Source organism: Equus asinus, chromosome 6 (assembly GCF_041296235.1).
Source record: "Equus asinus isolate D_3611 breed Donkey chromosome 6, EquAss-T2T_v2, whole genome shotgun sequence".
Taxonomy (NCBI): domain Eukaryota; kingdom Metazoa; phylum Chordata; class Mammalia; order Perissodactyla; family Equidae; genus Equus; species Equus asinus.
Window position 1 is genome coordinate 37718838 of NC_091795.1, and position 22126 is coordinate 37740963.

Here is a 22126-nt window from a genome sequence, read left to right on the forward strand (position 1 = left end):
ATTGTGTTCTATGAGGCTGAATTTAAGGTACGTGCTATTTCCAAAGAGAACAACACCAGGCTGCACTGTTTCTTTTTTCTTTGCTGGGCCTTTTTTGGCTTTGAAGAAAGAAAATAATCTCCTTAGCATGGTCCAAAGAGGAGAGGACACAGGTGTTTCTCCGAGAGATGTCATTTTGTTAGTTCCACATGTGTGGCTTGTGTTTAGAGCCTCTGTAGTCAGCCTTCCCTTTGGATAGACACCTGCTACCCTACCTGGAGTGAAGATGCAGTCATATGTGATCTCCCTTCATCATCCCTGCCAAGTGCATGCTGGGCCACCAGCTGAGAGTCAGACTAGATCATTGCCCAGAGGTACCTGCTACCAAAATGATAATTGGATTTTTTTCAGGCCTTCATGACTAAAAGCAAAGAGTTAAGTTAAAGATTAAAGGGAAATTCAAAGCAATATATAAAGAAAGCTCTGGAACTGAAATCCAATAACAGAGGTGCAAGTGATGATGAAGGTAGAGATTATCAAACCTTTTCAAAATCTTAATATGAATGGGATAACTGGTGACTTGAGTGCCTCCTTTCTAATCTTGGACCTCAGAAATCACAGCGGACCTTGAAGTGCTGCTCTTGTGTGAGAGGCCTGGCTGCTGTCCAGCTTTTCCACCCCATGCTACAGTCAGGAGCTCTGGGCACCTAGACTATAAGACAGTGCAGAAAATGAAATAACATCTCTAGTCTCAAATTCTACAACGGCTTTTGGAACTTTATGCTTGTTCAGATGCCTGAGTTGATTCTGCTCATTATTGCCCAGACTTGTTTCCTTATCCTTCTAATCTCTAGCCGTAGTGCCCAACTTGAATTCCAGTGAGTTCTGCTGTGCAATACTTGCCTACCACCTTGTTCCTGAACTGCCAACACAGGACGTGGGACCCTAGACCAGCCAGTTGCCCTGAACCTATGGAACTTGCCTTAGCTTAACTCTTTCAGCATATCTCCTTGTTGAGATGGACACACAGGACTTGCCTCTTGTTGGTTTGAAACCTCAGGAGCTTCTTGGGCAAAATCTGAAACTGACCCCCATAAACAGAGGCAAGGAGAGGCTGAAGAAAGAGGCAGACCACTCCAGGTCAGTAGGTGGCAGGTTTAATAAGCAAGTAAATTTACCTATGGAAGCTTGTCTTGAACAACTGCAAGTGGAGTAAAGCTTGTCTCCACACCCAATCGCCAGAATCTTAAAAATTTATATAGAGGCCTTAAGCGGGTTCAGTCATGTACAGTGTCCAGATGGTCTCAACAACACATTACTCTCAAGGCTGTGACCTTGAAACTGTTCCTAGTGTGGGAGTGGTAAGTGGAATGTACATTCCAAAGACAGCGGAGGGGTAAGGAGCCTCTGATTGCCTGGGTCTAGCTCTTGGATCACCCGACAGTCACATCCTCTTGATGACCTCCCCGGACACTCCACCTCTCTCAACCAGCTCTTACGATCTTACAGCCCTCTTCCTCCTTCACAAGGCACCCTGAGCAGTCAGCAAGCCGTTTCACTAGCATGGAGGTGGCTCGTTTCCTGGCTGTCTGGCTGCACTGGAGGCAGATACCACAGCAGCAATAGAGCCTCATGCAAGAGGAAACACAGATCAAGACAATGATCCCCAAAGTAAGTAACAATTTTTTCCACCCAGAGGCCCATGATCCAAACCACTGATATATTAAGCCCCCCAGGCTAGGGGTCGAATCACTCAGGACATTCGCTTGTGTCCTCATGTGATTTAATAAAGATAGTACTTTAGCAGATGCATCAGGTCTGAACACATAACATTCTGTTTGGATAATGGCACAGATGCCACCTTGGGAGGCAGGGATAATGTCCAAGGCCATTCTATTTTGGAGGACAGCTTTTCTCATTAGAGACATTGCAGTGTTCAGTAAGGACAGGCTTTGCTGGCTATCCTTTAAGGCTTGCTGGGTGAATTCAGTAAGGGCTTTTTTGCATGCATAACATCCTCCAGGCCAATGGATGGGACAAAGACAGCAGCCAAATGATAGAACCAGTGGAAACCAGAACATGTCCTTTTAGCCTTGTGTAGAGGGAAGTTGGCAATTTCTATTACCATGGGGCAGATTCTACCCTGTGACCTGGGAAAACCAGGGTACACTAACCCAATCACCTAGGTGGAAGCCACAGTCAAAGATTTGTGCCACACAACCATTGACTCCCATTTGGGTCGACTCAATAAATACTTGAGTGGCACAAACAGTCAATGCCAATCCAGTGGCTATCTTACCATGACAGAATAACTAAACAGTTCCAGTGATAGCCATCCTATATCCCTGTAATTGGGTTAGTTCTGTTTAGAGTGATTTTTCGTTCTCAACATAGGGGTGTCCAGGTGTTAAAATATCTGTAACCCAGAGTGGACCACATGAATGCATCCCAAATCTGAGTGTAAACACCCATGGCTCTGGTGGTGGTATTTTTAAGACTCTTCCAGTCAGCAGTTTGATGGGCTGCCTGTGTAGTTTGATTGATAGCAAAAGAATATCCATGCCCAGTTTTATTGATGGTGTGAGCTACAGGCTAGGTTTCTGGATCCGTATTAGTAATATCAGTTGAATTAAGAGGCTAATCCCAGCTTGTTCTTTCCCACCATGGCAATCCTGACGAGATGGAGAGAAGAATTGAAGAAAGATGTTTTCATCAGTTGCCCATCCCATGACGAGACACCAGAAGAGCAGCATAAGTCTAAGTTCAAAAAGACAGGTATTTAACAGGAACTTGTATGGGAAAGTCTTCTTCTTCTATAAGAATTGCATTTGTGGCCTGATCCTTATATATTAATGTGGCTGCAGCTTTAGGAATTTGACCTGGTTGTGCATACCATACATGTTGACCAGGGGAGGCAGCATGGTCAGGCATGAGGAGATGGACTGGGGGCAGGATATGCCATACCAGTAGCCCCACCCTCTCCCCTCTTTCAATGGTGTGTGTTCCATCCCAGGTGTAGTGTATTTCCACAGGTCCAACTTGCAGCAGGACAATGGGATTCCAATGGAGACTGATTAGGGATGGCAAGTAACTTCCCCCATCCCAGTGGGATGTCTCATTGCAAATTCCAGTAGATAACACTTTTTCCTTAATGAGGCTTGGTGTTCTCAGCAGCATAGCAGGTTGATCCATGGTGAAAGGCAGGGCAGTGGCTGTCACCCAAGACTTCCATACCTTTATGGTGGTGGTTGTCTCAGAAGGGGTTCCCAGTCTGGCATATGGGGCAATGCATGAGGCAACAACAGGCCCTACTGGTTGATCATTCAAATGTATAGAAACCTGGGACAGTACTTCAGTCCACCTGGCCAAGGTGATTTTACCTGTTGGTAGTTTGATGTGCTGCTTCATTATTCCATTTTTCTTTCCTAGCACCCCTTCTGCTTGCGGGTTATAGGGGAGATGAAATCTCCATTCAGTGTCATGTTCCTTTGCCAAGTCTTGCACATCATGACCTTTGAAATGTGACCCCTGATCACTCTGTATTTGATGAGGGTATCTATACATGGTACTCAGGTTCCCTAATGCCCTAATGGTGGCAGCCTGTTTTGTGCAGCAACAAGGGGAAAACTTAGGATAGGCAGATGCAGTTTTTACACAAATTAAAGCATATTTAGGACCCTCACTCAGAGGGAGAGGATAATATAATCAATTTGCCAATCTTTACTGGTTGGAAACTCTGGTGTATGGTCCCAGACACCTTTGACAGTTGCCTTGGGTGTTGTTTAGAACACACAGGACATGCTGTCACTGCATTAACCAAGTCACTGTATTTCAAGAGCAATCTGGCTTCCTTGACAATATGGCATCCTACTCAGGGACTGTAGTGGCCACTCTTCAAATGCACAGTCTGTTGTATCTACTGAAGCATCAGTTGCTAGGACTCACACCGAGCTAAGGTATCAGTTTCCTGATTGCCAGGGGGTGTTACTGCCTTATGAGGGTGTCAGTGCCTTATGGGCCAAGATGAGGAAGACAGCGAGGACTGCTTCTGGCTCTTGCAGGTCAACGCAATGTCCTTCCACATATCCTGACCCCACAAGGCCTTATTCATGATCATCTACCCCTCGGTTTCCCATTGTCGAAGCCATGGGTTAATCCTTTTACAGCAACCCAACTGTCAGTGCAAAGGGCTAACTGCTATGGCTGTGTGATCATCAGCCAGACCACTCTGAGTTCAGCCCACTAGCTGATGCATTTGTTCTTATTTCCATCAAGATGGGGTCAGTGTTGGGCTGAATCATGACTATAATCCATGTAGTAGGGTTGACCTGACTAGACCCATCTATACAGCAGGCATCAGCAAGAATTTCCCCAACTCCCTCCCTACAGGCCACAAAGGCCCCCGAAGGAATGGAGATGGGGGCATTTGGAGGATCTACACACTCTTCAGGGCTTAGTAGCACCCACATTTATAGAAACAGTGGGCTGGCAGACAGGTGCTCCTCTGCTGCAAATAGTCATGCCATTTAGTCAACGTGGCAATTTGAGCCATGGCAGAAGCGGGTGGATTGAACATATTCTCAACCCATGCCTTGATAGGAAGGGAAGTTCTTACCACAATATCCTGTTCCTTCATGAGAGGCTTTACTTGGAGGAGTGCTGTGTACAGGGCTAGGAGCTGTTGCTGTATGGGGGTACATTGGGATTTGCTCCCTTCCAGAGCTGGGACCAAAACTCTAGGGGAACTTTCTCCACCTATTGTCTCTGCCACAGTGCCAAACCCATAACTTTCAGAGTCACAGCTACATCTAACTCAAATGGTAGCCCTGCTTAGGAGATGTCAGGAGCCTTAATCTGCTTCACTATTTTTGCCTTCTCAAAGGCAGCTTGTCCCACATGTGCCCTTTCTTTACCAGGTGGACCAGGAGTATAAGGGATGGAAGCCCTGTGCCAGGTGGGAAATAAAAGTCCTCCCAAACCCAAAATTCCTACAAAGGCTTGCACCTCTTTTGCATTTTTAGGGGTTGGATAGACTTGAAACCTATCAATCACAGCTTCTGGGACAATACACGTCTTACCCAACCAAAAGACTCCCTAAAACTTTACAGTCATGTCTCGGTCTTAAATTTTTTGTGGCTTCATCACCCATCTTTCACTCACAGATGTCCCAGCAAAATCTACAGAATATTCTGCAGCAGCAGCAAGTCTTCACATGTTAACATTACATCATCATCCTAATGTGCCCATTTTCCTGATGTGGGGAAGGAGAACAGGGACAGATCTCAGTCCACCATCCCACGACATATTGTGGAGCTGTGCAGGTAGCCTTGAGGAAGCACTTGAAAGGCCACGGTTACTGCTCCCACATGAAGGTAAACAGATCTTGTGACCAGCAGCCAGGGATATACTGAAAAAAATTTGCTGAGTCCAGTACAGCGTGGTACACTCCTTGGACCATAGCCAAGGTATCTAAGATGGTGGCAATGTTTGGCACAGCCACATGAATGGGGGCACCACCTTGTTCAGTTCTCAGTAGTCCATGGTCATATGCCATGAGGGCTTTTTTACCAGCTATACTCAGCTGTTGAAAGCCCTGTGGACAGGGTACACGATACCCACTCAGTGCAGTTCTTGCATAGTTTCCCCTGTTTTCTTATGCCCCCAGGCAATTTATATTGTTTGACAGTTACCACTCTTCATGGGGAGGGGAGTAGACTTACTGGTTCCCAGTTGGCATTTCCCCTCAGCACTGGTTTGATTACTCTAACTTGGAGGCAGAATTCATGGATAGAGGTTAGCAGAGTTTGACCTTGTAGGATGTCAATGCCAATGTGCTCTCTGGTATTGAGAAATAAAAACCTCGTATTCTCATGGGGGAGAATGCCCAATTTGCAATGTCAAAGGGATCTTCCTAACCGTAACCATTTGTCCTCTGTAAACATCAATGGCGCTGAGGGGGCCAAAACACTTTTGAGGGTTACCACGTACTAGAGTACAATCGGTTCCAATGTCAACCAGAGCCATCACCTCTTGTTTATTTCTGGGGGACCAGTGAATAGTGAGCTCAACATGAGGCCTCTGATCGCCTCCAATGTCTTTCGTCTGGAGGCAATCTTGGCCTGCATCCTATACCTGGGGCATGGGAAGCACCCACCCCGAATAGGATTGTATCCCTGAGGCCTCTGCTGGACTAGCTGGAGTAGCAAGGATGGTAGGGGCAGGTAGGGCAGGTCTGAACTGTTATTCAGGTGTTAAGGCTTTCCACAGACAGACCAACAAAGTGTCAGGTTGCCAGTCTGTCTTCTCAGATGGGGTCTGGCAGCAATGAGGTCAAAACCATATTTGCTTCTGGGTTACTTTTATGGGACATTTTACAGTCGATTGGAATAGCCTTTTGACTTCTTAAGCTCCCTCTCTGTCTCAGGTCTTCCCACAGCCAGTGCCTGTTCCCGGGATTTGTCAGTTTCCCCTGGATCAGCACTAGGTTGCCCAAGAACATCAATGTCTTGTCCCACAACTGGGCTCAGCATGGGTATTAACATCCCATACCAGGTGCTGGGGACAGGGGTACTGGAGTATCTTGGTTTTCATTCTTGCAAGGAATATGGCCCAATCAGGGCTTTTGAAGACAGGGGTGTAGATGGTTTATTTCTTTCCCAACCCCCTAAGAATTTGTTGTACCTTCTTCATTGATTTCCAGGGTCCTGCATGCCCAGGGAGATCCTCCTCATTGGGTCAAGTCTCCTTCAGGCTAGAGTAATCCAATCTATATGGGAGTGAGTACCGTGAACCCCTCAGCATGGTGCAGATGCTGCCAGAAGGTAAAGTGTGTAGTGATATTGCTCATTTTCTCTGTCTCCTGACCTGTCAGAGAAAAGCCATGCCACCTGTATCCCATAGTTACACTAACCACACCTGGATACTCTCCCTGGCCTTTTGCTGGAACTTGGAAGCTATGTCAATAAACTCAGCAGCAGTATATTCTCTCATCAGGAACACTTCCTGCAGTGGGGCTGCCCACTGGCTGGGGTTACTGTTGCTGTGCTTTTGCTTTGCTCTGTATTAGTGGTCACATTTGCACAGGGCCTTTTGTCTGTTTCACTGTCAATCACCTCAATATCCTCCTCTTTGCTCTCCTCACTTTCCCAGGGGTTGGTGTCCCAATTAAACTTTGTGACCAGCTCTTGGACCTTAATCCATGGCAGTTCGGGTCCTCCTAGCTTTGCAAAATGGCACACTCGGGTCTCCAACTAGTGATCCCACTTTCACACCTAGTCTGCAAGCACTGAAGCGAGCAGAGTAATGGGCAACCACACGTTCTTCTCTAACCTCAGCTCTTCTTCCAATTTTCTAACTCAAACTTCAGCCTCTAGTTGGGCGCTGGTGACCAGCCAATGTGCCCACAGTCGAGGTCAGCCCACTGTGGCAGCCATGTGTTACCCTTCTTTGTTGCACTGTGCTATGCTCAGTCCCTCAAACAAGTGCATTAAACCAATCAGCATTTTGGGGGCATCCCCATATACACGCCATGGTCCATAAGCATCTAACATATAGACCACTCTCCCCACAGAGAGATCGATGGCCAACCTGGGATTTCCCCTGCAGATTCCCCTTTTTCAAGACCCATTTCTTATGCCTCTTGGCTGGCTCGACAATTGTTAGTTTGAAACCTCAGGAGCTTCCTGGGTGAGATCTGAAACTGACCCCTGTACACAGAGGGCAAACAGAGACTGAAGAAAGAGGTGGAGCACTCTAGATTGATAAGTGGCAGGTTTAATAAGCAAGGCAACTTACTTACGGAGGCTTGACTTAAGTGGCTCCAAGTGGAGTAGGTCTCCACACCTGTCCGTCAGAATCGTAATGGTTTATATAGAGGTCTTAGCTGGGTTCAGTCACATATTCAGTGCAGAAGGTCTCAATAATACATTATTCTCTCATGTCCTTGAGAGAGCTCCTAGTGGGCATGATGGGCGGAAGGTACATTCTAAGGAGGGGGGAGGGGCTGAGGAGCCTCTGACTGTCTGGGTCTAGCTCTTGGGTCAACTGGCAGTCATGTCCTCTCCATGACCTCCCCCAACACCCATGGCTTCCTAATTTTGTCTGTCTGATACATGGCATCTGTCTAGCACCTCACGACCAATTTATATAAAACCCTCTGTTAAATAAGTGACGATTGCCACCACAGTTCTAGTAATTCAATAAATTGAAAGCAGACACCCCCCCCCCCATATTATAAACGCAATTTTTGAAACTCACTGAAGAATTGCTTCTGGTCAGAGATATGTTTCATGTTTTTCTAGGGAATTCCTTCTCTGGTTACCATAGCGATAACTTCAGAAATTTTGATGTTAACAAAAAAAGCCCAAAGCGATGATTTGATGGATATTCGATTGAGTATTTGATTCCTAGATTGTCTTATAAAACCTTTTCTTTTCAAACAGAATTAATTTTACCTCTTACACACACACCTGAGGCTTATTTTTTAATAAGTAAGGAAAGTGTCACAGTTACTATAGGTGAGGGATGGCTAATTCATTAATTCAACAACAAGGCTTAAAACAAAGCCAATGTGTCTGGCACTGTGCTAGGTGCTAGGGACACAGCTGTGAGCATGATTTTCTGCCCTCTTGGAGCTTATAGCATAATAAGGAGGTGCTGTATTGATCAAGAAAAGTATTCTTTTCTAGAGAGTAATGTATTCATCATATGTTTTCCTTTCCTCCTCCTCCTTTTCTACTACCTTCAGCTTCATGCTTACGTGTAGTATGCTCATCACACACTTTTACGTTTCCTTAGCCTATGGACAGGAAGCAGACTGATTTTGCACTTAAAAAACACAAAAGTAACAAAAATGGCCTGTCTTCTCACATTCTAAAAATGAGACAATCTCCTCAATAAAGCAGTAGACAATGTAATAATTTATTGAGCAAATACTAGATATTCCCAGGGTTAAACAAAAGTGAGATACCTAATCCACTCTCAAGAAGTATATAACATAGTTGGAGTAAAGTCAAAACACATAATTATGAAAGCTATAGAAATGCTAGAAAGTTTTACATAAGTGAAAGATAACATCAAGTTGGAAACAGACAATCAGAAAACACAAAATGAGGTAGTTGGCAGTTGAGAGTTTTAAAAGGTGCAATTGGCATTTTGTGCAGATTTTTGAGGGGGTGGAAAGAGATACATTAGTCATTATGATGGGCAAATAATTTGGTATCTGAGAACAAATGTGTATTTCTAGTTTAGGAGTCCATAGGGTCTAGTGGGTGACAGAGTTTGCTCAGGCATTTTGTGAAGGGCTTCAATGCCCCTGGGAAGAGATTTTACTAAAATTTATAATCAATGGGAATCCAGAAAAAAGAATTAAGTTGGAAAAGAAATATTTTGGGGGGAAGAGTAAGTGGAGATGAGAAAAAGGTAAGTTATAGGCCTAGTTATTATGACAAAGAATCTAATCATTGCAGCCTGAAAGAAGGTGAGAATGGAAGAGGGATGGAGTTGGGAAATGCAGGGGGAAGAAAATCCACAGAACTAGATGATTGGCTGCATATAGGTTCACGGAAATGGAGGTCTCTTCTTTCTCTTCTTCTAAAATGACCCCTCGCCCACGGCCAAATCTACAGTCTTATATTATGATAATATCTATATGATAGACGAAGCACTAAGTGAAATCATAGCCTCCTTCATCTGGCTTTTTTTCTGCTTTGAGAGCTCCAACACCTCTAGAGGTAATAGGAAAAACTGGAAAGCGTTCTTATCCCCGTGGTACTTGAAACAGGGATCAACTGATCTTATTACATTACATTTAAGATTATGAGTGAACAGGCATAGCACACACATAACTGTGATTAAGTAAATGAGTTAAATAATGTGTGAGTTTCAATATGTCATAACCTTAAAAACCTAAATATTAACTAACGAGCAGAATATCATGCTACATATTTGGAATATTAACGCATTTGTGTTGTATCCTGATAAATATTCATGCATATGTTTTAGAAATCAATCCACTGAATAATGGTGACATAGACTAGATACTTTATCTCATTTAAGTAAAAGTTTTCCCAGAATCCTGTGGTTTAAATATCATTTTATGCATTTTGGGTTGAGTGATCAATAGAGCAACAGTAGTAAATTTCTACTCTTAGCAGAGAACTATCTTCATTGGAATTGCCTACTCTCCTTTATGACACCTTCCATATGAAAGCTAACACTGTGCTCAATTATAGTCTAAGCTCCCCTTCTCCAGCTATGTTGGCCAACATCAAGCCAGCTGATGAATAGCACTGGTCAAATGAGACCTATCAATTTCCCGTTGGACTTCTAATGAAGGGGATCATATGACCTTCCCACACTCCAACAAAAGTATTTTGTTACTTTACACGTATTTGCTCAGAAATATCCACAGAGAACACAGTAGTAGTACATTGTCCATGCTAAGGAAAGACGTGAAGGGAAATTAGAAGTAAAAGAATAATTAAATACTATTTCCCATGTATAGTTCAAAATTCCCATTAAACAAACACCAGAAGACTATTCAAATGAAAATTTGTTGAATCAAATGTTATTTGACTTAAGTGTCACTAAGTTCATTATATATGACACAATATATGTGTCAGTCTTAATGTAATCTGATTTCCACCGCTTTATCATGTAAATCAAAGCTTTTGTAAAAATTACTATAATAGGAGGGGAAAGGAGACTCTTTTGAGGCTGTAAGTGAGGCTCTTACATGCTTTATATAGACACATGCATTACAGATTCTGTGAAAAACATTTTGCTCACTCTTTTTCTAGCTCCTCAGTGAATGTCACAACTCAGAAAGATTCTATAAAATGACCTATAATAGGAAAGGGGAAGGAAATTCATCTTAAGGAGGGAAGGCAAATGTCCAGTATGCACATTTTTTATTTTTTCCTGCATCACATGTTTTGTTCCTTTTACTTCCTAACCCCTTAGTGAGTATTAAAGATAACATACAATGGAAATTTCTTTGGTGGTGTCCTTGGCAGATTTTTTAATATTATAAATAACCAAAAAAATTACATCCCTCCTTCCCTTTTTAAGGTATGGAATTTATGTGTGCTTTCATTCATTCAAAAACTTGCATATTACTTTTCTGTTTCCCTAAGTGAACTGTAAAATCTCTGCAAGCAGGGATTGTGGTTTATTCTTGTCTATATCCTTAATACGTAGAACAATGCCTTGTAAATGAATAATAGGTGCTCAATATGTAGAATGAATGGATAAATCTGCATTCATTTCCTATAGAAAGCAGCAGGGGCCCACTAGCTACAATAGTGCTTTGACTCTGGAGCTCTCTAAAAATGGCATATTGGATTTTTCCTTCAACGCAACAGATATAGCAATTAGCGAGTGATAAAAATGAACCTAATCTTAGCAGTTATTTGATGATGACCTTGTTTGTTCTGATGAGGACTCTCAGCTCGTATTTTAATGCTGCAGCTTACAGCTGCAGCTTTGTGACATGCAAGGCATAATTTGGAGTTCAAAATTGTTTATCAACTTTATAAAGAAATGTGCCGAAATGAATATGAAGCACGGAAGTGTGTAATCTGTAGGAAGTGAGAACATTTTCATTTAAAAATAATTGGAACAACGAAATACTACTCAAAGCTTCAACAAAGGGCAGGGAGTTTCCGTTGATGTGACAAATAAGCCAGTTTAAGTGCACAGAAGTCAGTAGAGATGATAAAGACCTCTGGGGATTTTAATCTTGTTTGTCAAGAAAAGTGTCACAGCTGTTTTACTAAATCTAGAGAAGATAATCAGTGGCTGTAGTAAATAGAAAATGGATTAAATGGGAGAGTGTTGTTCTCTGAGATACCATAGCTTGTTATGCCAGAAACATGTTAACTTTTGAGAGGAAATAACATACAATGACATGATGAGATGTAATCCAAAGAAGGGTTCGTGTAAGCACATTTCTGCATTTCATACTTGCTAATCACTCAAGTACAGGGGTCTTGTGAAGAATTTAATCCAAACTTTGCTACCCTACAAGGTATTTCCACAGACACGTTATAGATCGGCTACAAGTTCTACCCATGTTCTTGCCTTTGTTTCTACTACATGAAAGAGTAAAAGTTTCTTCTGACTTCTGAAAATGCAACCAACTGTGCTACCTGATTCGTTGGCTGCTTCTTTGAATTGCTATTTTCTTTAGATGGGGGAATATGTGTTTTCTAGAGGTGATCCGAAAGTCTCAGAGGTGACAAATACAATTTCTAAAAGGATGAAAGACAATACCAAAAACTGCTCAGAGTGTAGTCTTTGTGTATATTTCTTATTAAGCAGCTCTTTATAGTGAAGGAATTCTCAAAATACCTCCAATTTTCTTCTTAAACCTTCTCAGAAATTCAGAAAAAAGGGAATACATTTTATTTCATCTCAAATTTTCTAAATATTTTATGTCCATCATTTCTTCTTCTTTCATTTAAGTTGTAACAATGTCATAGTGTACAGTGTGTGTGTGTGTGTGTGTGTGTGTGTATGTGAGACTATCTATATTTCTGTATTTTGGGTAATTCATTTTCCTCTGAAATCATTACACTTCTGCAGTGAATTCTTTTAGAATATAACACGTTAGTCATCACAAGCATATTAAATACAAATTAAATATTTTCCACTCTGCTGCTGATTACAAGAAATATCAATTGAAAGGACCTCAATATAACAGGAAAAATTTTTCAAATATCCCCCAGGCCTGAAGTTGTCTTTTCCTTCCAAATTTGCTGTAAATATCTCTGCCTGAAAGAACACAGAGAGAAGAGAACTTTCTGTAGTAACTATTGTAGTATGCAATAGAAGACAGCTATATTGCTGGAAGGCCTTGAATTAGTATTCATATCTTTGTTAGCTGTTTGGAACAAAAATAACGGTAAATATGAAAATGCAATTAATAAATAGTCCATGTTCCAAAACATGGACTTTTGGTAACAAAGACAGGATGAGTGAAGTGCTTTTGAACTATATATCTGTCTTGATTTAAGGAAGCAGAAATTCTGATATTTGAGTTAATAACGCATAAACCATCATGGGGTGAGGAAGTAGCTGCATCATTGAAACTCGAGGATGCACTGAACTAACAAAACCTGGATGATGATCAAGCAGCAAGGACAGATAGATTTCTCTTACCCTTTCCTGTCTAAATGATAAGTTTTTGTGGCGAAATTGATAGTTAACATCTGGACTACACTATAATTAGACCCATATTTTATCAGTAAACTGTTGCAAACTTTTCCTAGGGTTAATTGCTTTTATAAATGGTATATAGTTGATTATACGGTGTTACTTTATTTTCAATTCATCATTTTCTGACCTTTATAAAGCCTTTGAATGAATAAGCCTTTTTAAGCAGAGGTACCTGAAATCAGACTAACATTATTAGTCAAGTGCTGATGCTAAGTTCGCGAGCAATCCTGCTGCGGCAGAGACAACTAACTGTCACCTAGTAATTCCTTCTCTTGGCTTCCTTTTGGTAACAGAACCCCCAGTTCAGCTGGGTGCATAGCTTCCCAGATAGACACAGTATTTATCGGCCTCCCTTGTGGTTAGGTATGGTGTTGTCATCAAGTTGGGGACAAAAGTCTAAAATGATATATGCAACTTCTGGGCCACATGCTAACAGGAAGCAGTTTGCCCTTCAGTTTTACCCTTTCTCCTCATGGACTGGATGGGAGCAAACCAGATTCTTTCATGTGGGCAAAAAGAGCACCCTCAGAAATGGTAGAGCACTAAGAGGTGCCTAGATGTCTTAACTCAGAAGAATCCAGCCTGGAAAGTCAAGGAACTTGGCCTTTTAATTACGAATATGTAAACCCTCAATAAATATTTTATCTTGTTTAAGTTGCTATTATTTGATCTCTGTTAAAGCAGACAAATCGATGCCTCAGACCAACTTGTAGGATTTGCCTGAAAAGAAACAAAATCAAATAGAAGTTAAGAAGGATAGTCTTCATCAAGCAACTTCTATAGCCTGGGAAGGGACAGATGCTTTGTGATGCCTACACACACATGGGGAGTGCATGCTATATGACGGGGAAGAAGAGATATATAAATCCATGCCAAAACTTCTACTGAGAATAAATATTGACTACAGACTAGCAGTCTCTTTTCTTAGGATGAGCACAAAATGACTGTGGAGATATGCCTAATTCAAAAGAAAACTTAGAGGAATAAAAATTGTACAATCTCAAATGCTAAGTAATATCCTATGGAGGGTGATGTCTTCAGTAAAAGAGCTGTATGGGGATGGCCCAGTGGCATAGTGATTGAGTTCACGTGCTACGTTTTGGTGGCCCAGGGTTCACAGGTTTGGATCCTGAGTATGGACCGAGACACCACTATCAAGCCATGCTGTGGCAGGCATCCCACATATAAAACAGAGGAAGATGGGCACAGATGTTAGCTCAGGGCCAATCTTCTTCAGCAAAAAAAGGAGGACTGGTGGCAGATGTTAGCTCAGGGCTAATTTTCCTCAAAAGAAAAAGAAAAAGAAAGAAAGAAAGAAAGAAAGCCTTAATGTGATGAAGAAAATAACACATTTGCAATGATTTTTAGAACAATTATCATTGGAACATAAGCCCAAATATAGTCAGGGAGCAATTATTTATTGCAGAGAAACAACTTGGAGGATGTTCTGCTTTCTTGGGAAAAAGTACTATTGTTTGGACACAAAGTCAGAGCTCATAGATCTGTTTTTGTTTGTGAACCTTCCAAGTTTCTGCTAGGGCTGGACGTCATGGATTTCTGATGCAACATCAATAAATTTTCTATCAGTAAAATCTTCAAAGAAGTAACCTCCTTATCTTAATTAGAAAAAATATGTTAAACTTGCCACCGACAATAGCAATATATAGTCAATCACTGCAAAGAAGTTGATGAAGATATTTTGTCTCATTCTGCTACATAATTAAGAATTTTGCTTTGACATATATAAACTGGGGGCCAATAGAATATGAGCTAAGAGTTTTAAGATGCTTGCTTATTTGATATACACTAGTTAGAGTGAAGCGCCCTGCCTTATTGAATAGAATTTAATATAAAGTTAGAACATTTTTGGATCCCAAAGAGGTCATTATTGAAGCAAAAAGAAAAATTTATAACCAACTTTCTCCTATATTATAATTTGATCACTTGCCCCATTGACAGTGTAATACTGGGAAAAAATTGTGCTCATTCCAAATGAGAAGGAAAAATAAAATGTGTTATAGTTATGATTTACCTAAAATATTTTAAGTGCCCTTATCCTTAGTAAATCAGTTAATTCTCTCAAGTCCATAAACTCAGTAAGATGTAAAAAATATGCCATTGCCATTTGGCAGATAAAACTTTGAAAGCTAAGAAATGTTCGGTGACACTCTCAAGTTCCCAGAGCACGTGACTGCTAGAAGTTAGATCAAAAGTCAGATACTTGAACTTTAGAATTTAAAACATACCCATTTATGTTCCAATTCAATATAACCTGCAGCAGTACCGCAAGCATCATTTGCTGAAATTTTGGATTATTTTAAAATAGGGTAAGTCTAGACTTGTGTGGCCAGCCCTGCTGGTTGTCTACCCCATATACAACCTCCTTTTCTTTATTACTAATAGAATCCAGATTTTATTTGAGGCAGTGATGAACCCAAGTTAAAAATTCTATTTTGAAAGCTCTCTTGAAAATAATGGTGGCCCTGTGACAGAGGAACATAATTATGGCAAAAGAGATATTAACAAAAGTGTATTAAGTAAGGCTTGCAGGAATGTTATTATCTTCCTTATAAACAGAGAAGAATCATCCTGCATGTGCTCTTTGATTTGGGTCTTCTCATTCTTTCTACCTGGAATACAGACTTAATATATAGGGGTAGAGCAGCTATCTTTGAACAAACTATATCAACTTGTGGTTATCTGCTTCTGGGTTTCATGTTACAATAGAAAATAAACCTCTTACTGGTTTAAGCTGCAAGATAAATTGGGTTTATCTTGCTTACAACTAAAGAGGCAAGTTTTTTTAATCTCAAGGGAATTATATTCTAATAAGTCTTCTCATTGTTTCTTCTCTTCTTTCCTTCTGTAAATGTTCATTCAGGAAAACATTAAACAAATATCTTAATTACATCTATTATATGTCAGACACTGTCCTATAATAGGGATACAACTTTGAACAAGACAAATTACCTACTTTCATAGAGCTTACTTTCTAGTAGAAGAGATAGACCATAAGTGAATAATGATCAAGTAATTTCAAATCATGTTAAGAATTGTGAAGGTAATACAAAAGGGCAAAATGGCCAAGAATGATTGTGGGGCGATGGTAAATAAGGCAGTCTCATTCAGATAGAAGGACATCTCTGACGGGGAACATTTGAGCATAATCTTGGCCAATGAAGGGAAAAAAGCCTGGAAGAAGCAATGAAGCATGAAGAATAGCAAGTGCAGAGGACTGGATGCATACATAAGCTTGACACGTATGAAGAATAACAAAAATCACTGTTGTTAGATATTAGTAAGGGAGATCGTGGTAAAACATAGGGATGAGAGACGGTGCTAGTCACCTCTTATGCCCTGACTTACATCCTCCTGGCTAGGTGGAAAAATAAAGCATGAAAAAAGTGTTAGTGAGTCCAAGGAAAGTGAATCTTAAGCATGTAGTCAGAGAAGTCCTCATGGAGATGACATTTGGGCAGAGACATCAATGAGGTCAGAGAGCAAACCACTTGCATATCTGGGGAAAGTATGTTCCAGAAAGAAGGAATAGAGAAGGCAGACATTTTCTTGATGAATTCAAGGGATCACAAGGAGGTCAGAATAGTTGGAATGAAATAAGGATTGGGGAGAGTACAAGGAAAAGAAGTCACAGAGGCATCAGGCAGCCAGAGACCATTGAAACAACTTCAGCATCTACACTGAAAGAGATGGAAACTCATTGGAGAGTTTAGAACACAAGACCGACATGAACTTCAGTTTTAAAAGAAACATGCTAGATGCTGGTGTTGGAGGGATTCATAGAGAAGACACGACCTCTGGTTAAACCAAGAGATGGACCTGGTGGATCCAAGGCTTCTTATCCCCTCCTCTGCCCTTGGAATGTATATTTTACCTACTGTTCCCGTAGTCAGATCTGTTTCAAGGACACACCCTTGAGAGTGAGGTGTTGTTGAGACCACCTGGACGGAATGTGTGTGTGACTGAACCCAGTTAAGCTCTCTTTCTAAACTTTAAGATTCTGGTGGGCAGGTGCAGAGATCCACTCATCTTGTGGCTGCTCAAGATAAGTTTTCTACTTAAACTATCTTGCTTATTAAACCTGCCACCCACCTATCTGGAGTGGCCTGTCTCTTTCTTCGGTCTCTCCTTGCCCTCTCTGTACAGTAACCAGTTTCAGATTCAACCAGGGGAACTCCCAAGGCTGTAAACCAGTAGCTGGGTTGAGAGTAGACTATAAGGGTCAAGGTAGCAGCAGCAAAGCAGGTAAAAGCTGTTAAAATAAATGAGGATAATAATCTGATGGATCTATTTACCAAGTGTATCATCTTCACATTTATAAACTTAATTTTTTGATTCTTACTCTAACTTATTGGATGCCATGATTCTGAGTTCCAATTAATCAATTCAATATGTTTTGAAATATCCACCTGCCAGATATTACTTCTATTAAAAATCAAACTCTTATACATTCTATAAAATGAAGTTTTTAAATTCCTTATTCTTTGCTTTTTATCACTGACTGCTCTTTGTCACCTAGCTGGAAATGATTTGGTTAGAAGCAGTTTGGTAGAAATCAAGGAAGTCAACAATGTCATTTAGTTAAGGTGATTTTGTGATTGATAATTTTGGTAAACCATGGAATAATTTTACCTGGCTTTTAAGTGTTTTAAGGATGTTTGTCTATTTTCTAGAATATTCAGATTTTCAATGCTATTTTGCAGATGTTTTTTAGGTAGTATCTAATTCAGACAACTTCTCCCAAATAATCAAAGAGCTAAAAGAATGCTACCTATTTTTTTAAAAAAAAAAGCAAGTTTGAAGAGAAATAATATTGCTGTCTTAATCATTTTGTGGAGAAAACAAATATTTAAAACCTTTCTTACTTCCAAGGACTTCTTGAGACCGTCTTCTTTACAAGTGACAGCAGGATCTTCTAGAAGGTAATTTTTAGTTTACATTTTACTAGCACCACTTTTGTTGCAATATGGAGGAATATTTCTCTGTGCTTCTTTTTGTTCTTAGGAGTATAAGCTTGCTGCATGTTGGACCAGGCATTGTGGTATCGCATCACTGAGCTGCAGGTAAATAAACCCAAGGAGCTAAAATCTTATCTTTTTGGTTCTCTCCTAGATTCAGCAGCAGACGTCACATGGAAAAAAATATAGTGAAAAGATATCCGCAGGGGGAATCAAAAGATAATACACAGCCAACAAGGTGAGTTTGCTAGCTAATGAAGCCATGGCCACAGTAACCTTCTACTGCTCTTAACAAGGTGGAAGAAAGTCTGCTTAACACTTCCATACAACTGTTATTTTTCCCGCTCAGCAGGTTCATTTCTTTAGGGCACACAAAAAATAGACTTTCGACTTCAAGTATGCCCTAGACTACTTCTATGCATGAAGAATGTGGAAGTCTGTAGGTTTGAGGAAGAATATTACATAAAACATTTTGAAAGAACCTAAGACAAAACTAAGGATTTTTTTGACCCATAATTTTTTGAATTATGATGAATTCAAATATTTAATGGAGAGGGATCGTTGTAATATTACAAGAAAGTTCTTATTTTGTGTAATATTCCTAAGAAATCTTCATTGATGTATATCATGATGGAATAAAAGTAAAAATGAATATCTCTCAATTTTATTTAATTGTATCAGAAGCAACAGTCTTTGAGAATTGCCAACTCGCATGTCCTCCCAGAAGAAAATTTGCCATTGGAGCAATATTATACACATTTTTACCCCACCAGACTGTCAGAGAAACAATGCAGGTATTTGAAGCTCCTGTTTGATATATTGTAAATACTCAATAATGAAAATGTTTTAAATTAGTAGTCCATAGTTATGAAATGAAGCAAACCAAAACAAAACTCTGACAATGTCTCAGACTCTCCTTTTCTTGACCTTCACAGTTTTGAGAAGTACTGGTTAGTATTTTGTGTAATGTCCCTCAATTTGAGTTTATCTTACTTTTTTGTCATGATTAGACTGGGGTTTTAAGATTTAGGGAACAATACAACAGATACGAAGTGGGCTTCTTCTCTTCATATTGTATCGGGGGTATACAATATCAACCTGACTTATCACTGGTGATGTCAAGTTTGAGCACTTGGTTAAGGCACTGATTTCCAATCTTCTCCACTGTACATGACTGTTTTTCTCTTTCTGTACTCTGTTCTTTAGAAGTGAGTCACTAGATGTAACGCACACTCAAGAAGATTGTTGGTGGTGGTGGTATCTGCGTATATTATTTGGGAACGTATAAGGAGGATTTGTATTTTCTTTCATAGACTAAACAGTTTTAACTGGGAGCTTAATTTGCTTCCTGGCCTCCATGAGAATAGACTCAATTTTCATGATTTCCTCCTCTCTCTAATCCATAGAAACGTCAAGATCCCTCCTGCACATCACTGTGTCGTCAACACAGTATTCCTGAGGCTGTCTGGAGGCAGATCTGGGAAACCTTCCTTCCAAGCCCTAAATGCTTCTGAGGTTTTAGACCTTCCACTAAGCCATATGGAGGTTTTCAGAGATGGGTCCTGACTAACTTAGATGCAAGTTTGATTAATCTAGACCTAGTGATATCTCCATTCTCTGAAGTCAGTACTTTTGTCTATATAACATATTTATTCACTGAACGTTTTCTGAACATCTACCATATTCACGGCACTGTTCTAGGACCTGAGAACATTCCAGTGAACTGTATAATCAAGATTTTTGCCCTTTTATTTAAATAGTTATTGAAGAAGACAATCTAGTAAGAAAATAAATAAAAGTAAAGTAGAAATAAAATCCACAGAATGTATCCTTTGGACCATGAGCTACAAAGAATAATATGAAGCACAGTGCTTTGCACATTGCAGACAGTCAATAAATGTTTGAATGCTGAGTGTTGAACAGATCATTTGAGGGACATGAGCACAAGCAAATACACAGATTTCAGTAACAGAAGACAACAACATTAAAATTCTCCGGCAATGATGGTGCATAATTGTCAAGTAGATAAGCAACCACATGAACATTCCTGTTTTTATTTAAAACAAACATAACTGGCCATAATTTATTAGCTAGACTACTGCATGCACAATTTGCCAGTATCTTTGGATTGCTTCCCCATTTGACTTTGATTTACTTTCACAAAATATCTTGATGTGAGAATAATTCACAACTGCCAGAAATGGGGCACCTGTGGCTTCACAGAGCACTTAGAGCTCCCACCAGGGAGGTAAGAACAAATTTAGAGTCAGCAGGATGGACCTAGGAAAAACTGATCAAGACAATGATGCTAAGTTCAGATACAAGAAAGAATGATCAACTTAGATTTGATCCATACTAATGTGCAGTGGTGAGACAAAAGGATCAGATTTGATTTGAGTGAGTAGGACATCAAAACAAACAGAGGTGAAGAAGTTAAAGGCTTTCTAGTTATCAATCAGGGATTGATAAAGCAGGAAAGAAAGTAGAAGAAACTAGACTAAGAGATCATTCTTCTAATTTAATGACTGGGATTCAAATATATTCCAAAAGGAAAACTAGAGGAAGAACAGACAGAAGATGAGTTAAGTCTAATGGACTCTTATGGTGGAAGATCTAAGGGGATTCTGTTGCCTGTGCTATCCCAGGTGTGGCCAGGGCCACCAAGGCTGAAGCAGCCCTGAGGCACATTGAACATGAGAGCTATGTACCTCCATGTCTTACTCTCATTGGCCTGTTAAATGTTTAATCTGAAGTTCATCACCAGGGGCAACTTGGAGAAGTAGAGGCTCACAACCATAGTGTTAGTCACCTTACTGCCTTTCTTTCAAACACGTATGAAGATTTCAGTATTCATTATTCCTGAATTTGTTCAATAATCATCTGTGGGCCTATTATGTAAACAAAGATTATGCTAACTGTACTATTTCATTAATAGAACATTCTAGCATACTGTATTCTGCTGTTTGTGGTAGGACAGCTATTCACATTTTAGTAAAATGCTGAAGCTATGTATATAGTGCCCATGAGGGAATTAAATCTGCGATGGATATTAGCCCAGGGCCAGCGTGAAGCAAAATAATCACAACAAAAATGAAAAAGAAAGAGAGGGAGGTTTGAGCAAGTTTGTTTTTATAAACTTTAAGTGAGTTGTGTGGCTATTCCATGTGACGATATCCTTGAACTACAAGCAAATTCTAATGATGTCTGAAACAGTCCATTTTGGCATGGGATAGGTTGTTGATAAAGAGACAAATACCACTTTTCTGGCCAACAAAGCAGGCAAAAACAAAGCTTTATTGAGTGTCCACCTTGGGCAAGATACTATGTCAGGTGGTTCACATATGGTGTCTTGGTTAATTTTGATAAGAGATAGAGATTCAGTCCTTTATTATTAACAACTAGAAAATTTAACCATCTGCAGGAAATCCTCATGAGTTACAAAAGTGCCTAATTTTTCCGTGACACATTCTGATGCAGGTATGCTTTGAGGCAAGTATCCATAATGTGATGATTTCTTCAGCTGATGACTCAGCATTGGCATCCCACCCTGGACCATTGCTCTCCTGTCCTCTTCATGTAAGCTCATATCAAGTGATAGCAAACTCAAAGCAAAGGAAACAAAGTAAAAACATTATTTCTGTTTGAAAATGGCTTTGAAAAAAATCTAACAGGACATTGGTCACTTATGTGTAGAAATATTAAGAAGGTAGTAATTATATATATATAAATATTTTTAATGCCATTTTATGTTGGAGAGTATATACTCTAATAGTCTAACAGAATATTAAGTTTCAAGAAAGTTCCAGGACTGTCAGAGCTGGGCTACAATATTATTTCCACTTTCCAGATGAGGAAACAGGAGCTTAAAACAAGTAGAGAGAGTGTCGGTCACAAGGCCAGCAAATAGAGGCAAGAAACCTGTCTACTTCTAAAGTCATGTCTTTTTTGCACTG

At 40.2% G+C, this 22126-nt stretch overlaps 1 long non-coding RNA gene across 1 annotated transcript; it reads left to right on the forward strand.

The window, feature by feature from the left end:
• The first annotated feature begins 1582 nt into the window (after positions 1-1582).
• On the forward strand, positions 1583-18405 carry LOC139045592 (uncharacterized). Its single transcript, XR_011504281.1, has 4 exons — positions 1583-2754; positions 5142-5351; positions 6680-6800; positions 18328-18405. It is a non-coding gene; the product is annotated as an uncharacterized lncRNA (long non-coding RNA).
• Positions 18406-22126: the final 3721 nt, after the last annotated feature.